Source organism: Tachypleus tridentatus, chromosome 6, assembly GCF_004210375.1.
Source record: "Tachypleus tridentatus isolate NWPU-2018 chromosome 6, ASM421037v1, whole genome shotgun sequence".
Lineage (NCBI taxonomy): Eukaryota > Metazoa > Arthropoda > Merostomata > Xiphosura > Limulidae > Tachypleus > Tachypleus tridentatus.
The window spans coordinates 69,030,826-69,039,816 of NC_134830.1; positions in this window are offsets into that span (position 1 = coordinate 69,030,826).

Consider the following 8,991-nt stretch of genomic DNA (forward strand, 5'->3'; position numbering starts at 1 on the left):
TTTTCGTCAAATGAACTTATATTTATACAAAATGAGTCTCACAATTGTATGTTGAAAATATATATCAATATAGGTTAGGTATGTTTTTCTATCGAATAAAGTTTTCATACTTTTGGTGTGAAGGAAAAAAAAAAGGAAGAAACTCAGTCAAAATTGGACATGTAATTCAAGTATTTTTAATGGATTGCCTTGAAATTTGGTATGTGAAGTAAGAATACAATTAGTCACGTCCACTGAAAATAAGTGTTAGCTTTGATTATCGCAATGCAAGATACAAAAGGTGTAAGTTCCCTAAACTATCACGCCTGTCAATAGCATACGGTGTGTCCTGCAAAGACATTTTTGGCAGCACGACACAGTATCATATGTCTTGATCAATGCTATAAATGTAGATACCAGTTTGGCCTCAGTGTTAACTTCATTTTTTTAAGTTGCAAACTTAATAATTTTCCAATTACACTTTTTTTCACACCTAAGGTATTTTTATTAGATTTTTTAAAATCTAATTATGTTTCTAAAAAAATTAGCCAGTAAAAACATAGTTATAAGATACTTCGCAGCAAGAACCGGGTTAAGGTGTTCGACTCGTAATCTGAGGGTCGCGGGTTCGAATCCCGGTCGCACCAAACATGCTCGCACTTTCAGCCGTGGAGGCTTTATAATGTGACGGTCAATTCCACTATTCGTTGGTAAAAGAGTAGCCCAAGAGTTGGCGATGAGTGGTGATAACTAGCTGCCTTCCCTCTAGTCTTACACCGCTAAATTAGGGACGGCTAGCACAGATAGCCCTCGAGTAGCTTTGTGCGAAATTCAAACAAACAAGCAAGAACCGGGTTTTTATACCCGGCAAATCATGGATAGCCCATTGTGCGGCACTAGGCTTAACCGCAAATAAACAGGCAGTGTAAATGTGAAAATTGCTGTTTGTCCATGTTACTTCATATTAAAATTGTCTCCTCCGTCCTCATCACACCAAAACTTGTTTGACCTTTCAACATTGGGAGCGTTATAACGTAACAGTTAGTCGTACTATACATATATATATATATTCGTTGGTAAAAGAGTAGCCAAAGAGTTGGCGGTAGATGTTGATGACTATCTACTTTCTCTGTAGTCTTGCACTGCTAAATTAAAGACGGATAGCTCAGATAGCCCTCGTGTAGCTTTGCGCGAAATTAAAAAACAAACAAACAAAAATTATCTTGTTCTCGTATGCATATCCGGGTCAATTTTCATGTTACATTGCTTCCAACGCTTAAAATTTCAAACTATAAACATTACTTGGTTTCACTGTGTAATAAACTTAAAATTATATCACCATTTTTGCAAATTTACAGCAGAGCACCACGAAAAATATAATTGGTGCTGAAAGTAACCAACAAAATTCTTGGTTTTTCTTTATATTTTTAAGTCGTGAGAAGAAAAGAAAATCTTCAAAAAGTAATCGTTTGATGTTAAAATTAAAAGTAATAAAGGTTGATTGGAAGAACATATCAACTAAATGTAAGAAAAATAACATTTATTTTAATACATTTGGCGTCTGAAAGTGAATACGATTGTTTACATGTTATTTTTACCATCAGTCTCTGATCGTGTACGGATCTCTGTTAAATCTTATAGCAATATAAAACCAAAATATTTTTGCAATTTTGCCTAACGGCAACAATACAATGGAGAAGGAACCTCACAAAAGAATTTTCCTAACAGATAAAGAGGTTCCTGTACAGGAAGTAGTAATAGTCTTTTCTGGTGAAGAGGATGGGGAGGCTACGCACCCGTCTCCTTAAAAATACCAATTGCATTATTTCCACAACCTAAAATATGTACCAATAAAATACATAGTAATATATTTGCTGTAAAGTCATTCCTATTCACACACTAACACTGCTGCGGCGTGTCTTTCTCCAATTATGCTAATTGTGAGCATACCGAGTCAAAAGGCCTGGCATGGCCAGGTGGTTAAAACGCTCGACTTGTAATCTAAGGGTTGTGGGTTCGAATCCTTGTCGCACTAAACATGTTCACCTTTTCACCCATGGGAGCATTATAAAGTGACGCTCATTCCCACTATTTGTTGGTAAGAGAATAGCCCAAGACTTGGCGGTGGGAGGTGATGACTAGCTGCCTTTCTTTTAGTCTTACTCTGTTAAATTAGGTACGGCTACATAGATGGCCCTCGTATAGTTTCAAATTCTTAAACAAACAAACAAACCCGAGTTAAAATTGTAATTAGATCTCAAATCGATCAAGAGATGACGCTACAGTCAGTGTCTGCGCAACTCATGTGTGTCTGACTGAGAGGTAAGTGTCTTGTTGTAGTGTCTTTTCCATCCGCGTCATAGCGGTTTATAGAATAACTTAGATATTGTTTTCTTTTTGATTGTTTCTTTTATCAGTACAAATTTTTTGCTCATAGCTCCGTCATCTCTTGAGAGGTTTGAGATCTAATTGTAATTTTGATTGATTTATTTGACCATCCCCAAAGTCTCATAAATTAATTTACTCTAGTTAAACTAAAAGAATTTCAGTTTTAGGGTAGACCGGTAGAAATCATGATGAGTAAAAAAAAAAATCGAATCGGATATAAGCGCACCCCATATTTGGTATTGCTGGCGCACAAAAGTGTGGCTAATAAACACAAAGGTCTTATAGATTAATCTACTCTAATCCTGCCTAAACGGATTTTAAGTGCCGCGGCTGTTGAGGATTCTCTCTTGTTTTATTGTCCATCTATTACGGAATAATATGTTTTTGGTTCACATATATTTATAAAACAACAGTTTTTTGTTTTTTTTAGAATGTGTTTTTCTTATAGAAAAGCCACACCGGGTTATCTGCTGAGCCCACCGAGAGGGATCGAACCTCTAATTTTTGCGTGGGAAATCCAGAGACATACCGCTGTACTAGCGGTGGGCTTGTAATGTTAAAACACCATGTGTTTGATATACATTATTCTTTTCTTCACTCGCAAGTACTTTGAACTCTAGTAGCAGCAAACTAAATTTAGTTGGATTTGACAGGCTTTGTTTTTATTTATCTCAAACGTGTTTTCATAAATATAAAGCTGAAGGTTTATTTTTTGTTTTTGGATCTCGCGCATAGCTACACGAAGTATGAAAAATTTATGTTAAATCCATTTCATGAACGTAGAAATAACGAAATTATTTCTCGTTATGAGTTACTTTTTTATGTTATTAACTTGAATAAAAGTGTTTTACTCGTGGTTAAACATGTCTTTTGTCTCTTCTCAAGAAATAAAAAAATATCTTGTTGATGTACAATCATTTTCTTCACTAAATACTATCATACTTAGTTTCACATTTAGCAGTTTTAATCATTGCAATAATTTTTGTATTATAATAGTTTTATTTGTAATGTCTTATACTTTAATGAAGATATATTTTTAGAGCTTGAACTTTCAACTTTGTCCTTAATTCTTTAAGAGGTCACACTTGTGAAAAAAACACAATTTCTACAGCCTCAAAGTCATTTCGCCTATCTTCGTACAAGTTAGCAGCGACAGAAACTTTTTTTAAGTTAAGTTTACTAATTACCTAAAGAGAACGCTGCAATATATATAACCTTGTAGGCTAGCTTCGTGGTAGAACCACGGATTTTGAACTGGGGATTGTTCTTCTTTGTAATTAAGCACAAAATTACACAAAGGGCTAATTGTGCTCCACCTACCACCGGTATCAAAACCCTGTTTCTAGCGTTGTAAGTGACATGCCGCTGTGCCACTGGGGAGCTGAATTAGAATCTCTGATATACCACTTAATATACCCCGCGCTTTAAAGCTATTGGTACGTTTTAAAGATTTTGTAAATATCTTAGCGTGAATGGTGGATAATAGAATGCCGCTGGCCAGTAGTTAAAATTAAGAACGACCACGAATAGCCTTATTAGTTTTGTCATAAGTATAATGTCACACTTATGTTAGTTACAATATTTTCATCATTTAAGGATAGGTTTTCATATATGAAAATAACTGGAAAAGTAATATAGTCTGGGTGAAGCTTTTTAAACGAAATTCGTCAGAAATTAACAACTGGTTATACCCAAGAATTCTGCAGAAAAGTAGTTAGGTGAACTGGTAAGAAAGTTACCGAAATGGAAAAAAAATAAAAGGTACTCCGGCAGATTTTGTAAACTAGGACTTTTTTTGATAAAAACCAACAAATACGAAATAAAGAAAACAGCGGGAAAGAGGGTTTCAATAATGAAAAAAAAAGTAATCTCTTTCGTCTACAGTTATCTTCAAGAGAAATAGAACTTTCAGTTGCTTCAATAAAGCTTCCTGTTATCAAACTAAAAACAGTACTAGAAAATCTAACTAAAAGTATCGGCATTCAAGAACAAGTAACAACTAAGTGAACTTCCGAAAAGAAAAAGTTTACAAGTCAACCGAATTGAATCTTCTGAAAAATTTTGATTTTCCTAACAATGTCAGATTACAGAAAGCACTTTTCTCTCACCTTCCAAACTATTATCTAAATGTGTTTCAATTATTGTCAACTAAACAATTTAAGGTTTTTAAACTCAGTCCAAAATATGAATAATTAAAGATATACTTTTATCAAAAGTAAATAAGATGAATGTGTTGCTTGTTGTATCTATCTCAGCAATATGATCATTAACTGAACTCATTCTGTTCACTTTATTAGATTAGATAATAACTTAATTTCTAAGAAACTATATTAAATTTTGTTTGTTTGTAATTAAGCACAAAGCTACACAAAAGGTTACCTGTAAACTGCCCACTACGCGTATCAAAACGCGGATTCTGGCGTTGTAAGTCCGCAGACATTTCGCTGTGCCACTGGGGAGAATACATTAAGTTAAGAACATTATTGTTACAAATAAAGAAGTCAAACCAGTTTTCTAATGAACTGTTCATTTTTCATAACCTTAAGATTCTTATGATTCTCTAATTTGTGATCTACCAAAGGTCCATAAGCCAATATCTATGAAACTTATAATATTGAAAAATATTAGGTTTTTTATTTGTCCTTTGTCAAAAAGACTTCTCTTTTTACTTTTACTAAATATTAGAAGAATTTCTCAAAAGTTAAAACATTTCCTTCACGACATTTCTATGGTTAATTTTGATATACAAAAAATAACTTTTCATGTATGTTTAGGCTAAGAAAGCAATTAACTGTGCACTAGAAAAATATTAGAACTAGCAGAATCACTGCTCGACTTGTGGCTATTTTTGCTAGCAGTTACTAATCGTAGTGTTCATACCGCATTGAAAAATATTTAGAGAACGTGGACATTTTTTGAAAAAAAGATTTTTCTGGGAAGTACTTCACCAGAAAGATGTTCATAGTTTACTAATATAAACTGTAATGTTTTTATATATGAAAAGGTCTACATCAATACAGATTAATCAAACCTTCATGCACAGTTTCTTCGATGAGAGTACTTTAATTTAAAATTGTGAGTTGTTATAAAGAAATGGTTGTTGCACACACCACAATTATTTTTCTAATTATTTAAATCTTGAATACCCAAAATGTTTATTTTCTTATGATTTTTTTTTGTTTGTGGTGTCATTCAATAGGTAAACAGGTACTCCTTTTTTTGTTTAGACAATTAGGGCAAAGTCACATTGGATTATCTGTTGTGTCTACCGAGGAGGATCGAACCTTTGATTTTAGTGGTGTAAATCTGTAGATTTACCACTCTTCTACTGGGGGATTTCAGATACTGAAATTATTGACCGATAAAACGATGTAAATGATAGAAAAATTAAATAAGGTCTCTTTATTAAAATGTTAAGGCCTAACATTAATAAATTTACAGGTGTAAATGTATATGTATTTTGATTTTTGATTTCTTTGTGTGGTTAGTATTGATTTCTATATCATGAAAATATATTATTTATATTATGTTTGTTGTATGAAGAAACATAATTTTCTACAGAGAAACTACCTGAACATTTTCTGCAAAAGCAATAAAACAAGGACCCAACATGACCAGGTTATTAGGGCGTTTGCCTTGCATTCTGAGGATCACGGGTTCGAATCTCCGTCACATCAAACATGCTCACACTTTGAACCGCGGGGGAGTTATAATGTAACGTTCAATCACACTACTGACCGTTGGTAAAATAGTAGGTCAAGAGTTGACGGAGAGTGATAATGACTTGCTGTGTTCCCTCTAGTCTTACACTGCAAAATTGAGGACGGCTAGCGCAGTTAACCCTCGAGTAGTTTTGTGCAAAATTCCAAATAAAACAAACATCAGTGAAGTAGATGAAAATATTTTCTCTAAAATAAGCTCAAAACTTTCTCATGAATGTACAAGTAAAAACTTTAGAATTGATAAACCGTACAGGTATTGTTTATCTTTAGAAGACATCTCCTCTTCTTCATGTGTATGTTTGTTTTATGTGTAAATGCACTCTAAAAATCTCAGAATGACAGTGAACTCAAAATCTTTATAAAGCATGATAGCTTAAAAACTTTTTTCTTGTATTTGGGTCCGTTGTTATAAATTTGAAGATAGAAATATTAAATATTTGCAATTTAAATTTACAATTTATATTGTAAGACCACTAGATGTCGTACCTCTCTTAAGACAAGGAAGTTGAAAGCCATAGTGTTCTCGTGTATGGAGTTCTGTGGTAAAGATTTTATCTCAATTTTTTCTTGTGTTTGACAGTTTCTTACTATTATTCAAATTAAGTATTGTTCCTTAGAGGGTACTGGCAGACATTATACAACATATAATTAATACTTTATCTTCTTTCTTTTCATAAAAAAACACAAAAACAAACAAAATATCAACAACCGCACAAAAATATAGAATACGATTAGTTTAGCGTTAGTCCTTAAACAAGTTGGAGTTACTCCTTATGTCTGAAATTAAAGACTTAAAATGAATATTTAACACTGCAATCATGACGCCACTTTGTAAGAATCGTATTTGTCTCACAATGTAATGTAGTGCTAAGCATTTTGGCAGCTTACTATTACGTTAAATCTTTTGACAGCGTAGCAGTATGTTTAGCATTTCACAGTCCATTCTTACGTTAAAGTATTAACGCATTTATCGTTTTGGTAGATTCGAATTACCCTATGTTTGAAAATTTATATTGTGTTTGTAATGAACGTATCATAGGCAATGTTGTATGGCTATTCTGTCTTACATATTATAAAGTTTTAAACACCACGAATGATTATATTTAGTTGTATTTTGAAGAGTTCTTACTGTTTATTCTATAACTATATCTTATTTTTACAGAACTTTTAATGTCACATATCCATAAGGAGATTCATTTCTAAGACACTTAAGGTGTCGGTATGATTAACGTAATCGCTCGAGGACCAATTTTTAAACTGGCAGATTGAATAATAACTTCATATCTTGTCAGTACAGAAAATGTTTGTATAACTGTCATGCAACATTTGATTCTGAAGATAATAAGACGTGCTCTTCTAATTAAACAAACGATTACAGATAATGTAGCATCAGATTCTAAAGTAATTTTGAAGATTTTGTTGGCTTGACTCTTCTTAGCGATTTTAGACTGCCTCGATGGGAAACGGTAAAATTGGGAGGGGTGCACGTCCATCCACCTCAGCAGCTTCATACAACCGGTCCCAGTTTCTCAGTCACTTTCTTATTTGTTTTGTTTGTTTGTTTGTTTTTTACTTCTGCTCAAAGCTACACAAGAAATACACTACACGGACAAAAGTATGTGAACACCCAACCATCACACCCATATGTACTTGTTGAATATTTCATTCCAAAACCCTGGGCATTAATATGGAGTTGATACCCCGTATGATGCTATAACAGCCTCCACTCTGCTGGGAAGGCTTTATACTAAATTTTGGAACATGGCTGTGGGGATGCAGCCCAGTCAAGTTCTTCCACACCAACCTCGGAAAACCATGTCTTTATGGACCTCGCTTTGTGCACGGGGGCATTGCCATGTTGAAACAAAAAAGAGCCTTCCCCAAACTTTTGCCACAAAATTTGAAGCACACAATTCTCTAGAATGTTATTGTATGCTGTAGCATTAGAATGTTCCTTCATTGGAACTAAAGAACCTAGCTCAAACCATGAAAAACAGTCCCAGACCATTATTCCTCTGCCACAAAACTTTACAGTTGGCATTATGCATCCAAGCAGGTAGAGTTTTCCTTGCATACGCCAAACACAGATTCATCCCTCAGACTGCTAGATAGTGAAGCGTGATTCATCACTCCGGAGAACTCGTTTATGCTGCTCCAGAGTCCAATGGCTATGTGCTTTGCACCACTCCAATGAAGCGTGATTCATCACTCCGGAGAACTCGTTTATGCTGCTCCATAGTCCAATGGCTATGTGCTTTGCACCACTCCAATGAAGCGTGATTCATCACTCCGGAGAACTCGTTTATGCTGCTCCATAGTCCAATGGCTATGTGCTTTACACCACCGACGCTTGGCATGGCACATGATGATCTTAGGTTTGTGCGCGGCTGCTGGGTAATGGAAAATCATTTCTTGAAGCTCCCTACGGACGGTTCTTGTGCTGACGTTACTTCCGGAGGCAGTTTGGAAATCGGTAATAAGTGTTGCAACTGTGGACAAACGAGTTTTACGCGCTTCAGCACTCGGCAGTCCCTTCTGCGAGCTTTTGTGGCCTACCGCTTCGTGGTTAAGCTGTTGTTGCTCCTAGACGCTTGACGAACAACGAAAGGTAGCATCCTATGACAGTGCCACATTGAAAGTCACTTCAGTACGACCCATTCTACTGCCAATGTTTGTCTATGGAGGTTGCATGGTTGCATGCTTGATATTATGCATCTGTTGGCAATGAGTGTGGCTGAAATAGCCGAACCCATTAATTAAAAGGGGTGTCCACATACTTTTGCCATGTAGTGTATCTCCTAATTTAGAAGTGTAAAACTAGAGGGAAGGTAGCTAGTTATCACTATCCACTGCCAACTCTTGAGCTACACTTTTACCAACAAATAGAAGGAATGACCGTCAC